Source organism: Propithecus coquereli, unplaced genomic scaffold, assembly GCF_000956105.1.
Source record: "Propithecus coquereli isolate 6110/MARCELLA unplaced genomic scaffold, Pcoq_1.0 Scaffold404, whole genome shotgun sequence".
In the NCBI taxonomy this organism is placed as follows: Eukaryota; Metazoa; Chordata; class Mammalia; order Primates; family Indriidae; genus Propithecus; species Propithecus coquereli.
This window is the reverse complement of record NW_012149775.1, coordinates 82247-82846: the sequence shown is the minus strand read 5'-3', so window position 1 is coordinate 82846 and position 600 is coordinate 82247.

Sequence of the window (600 nt, the reverse complement as noted above, 5' to 3'; positions counted from 1 at the left end):
TGGTCTAATCACACCAGGTTCTCTCCCACCTCCTCCCCTGCCCATCTCATCCCCCTCAGTCCTGTTCCTTCCCCTCCCTGCTCTCCCTTCCTGGCTACAGTTCTCTGATCCATTTCTAGAGTGTCCTCTGCCCTCGCCCCCTCCCTCCTCCTTCCCTGTGGGCCTTTCCTGCAAGGAGCCTTCACCCAGTGCTGCCCCTATGCCACCCCTCCCTACTGTCCCTGACCCTGACTTTCTGGCGGTGCTTTCTGTCCAGGCGTCTTCCGTCCCTCCCACTCCCCTCCAGCCCTTGCAAGGGGAGCTCTGGTAAGGATGACACTTAGGCCTAAAGCAGGGCACAGGGCAGTGCATCCCCCCCCATAGTGCAGGTGCCTGCTCTGTGCCCTGCCTTGCCTCACCCCTGCCCTCTCCTTCATCCTGGGCCTCACCCTCCTGAGCCCCCACCCTCCAGCCCACAGGTGCTGCACTGTCTCTCCCTGGTCCCTCTGCACCTCTCCACCCGGGGACCTGGTCCTGCTCCCAGCCCTTGCCCTCCTGCCTGGGCCCCTCACCCAGTCCTCACCTTTCACAGCCACCCACCCGCCCTCACCCGGAGGCCCC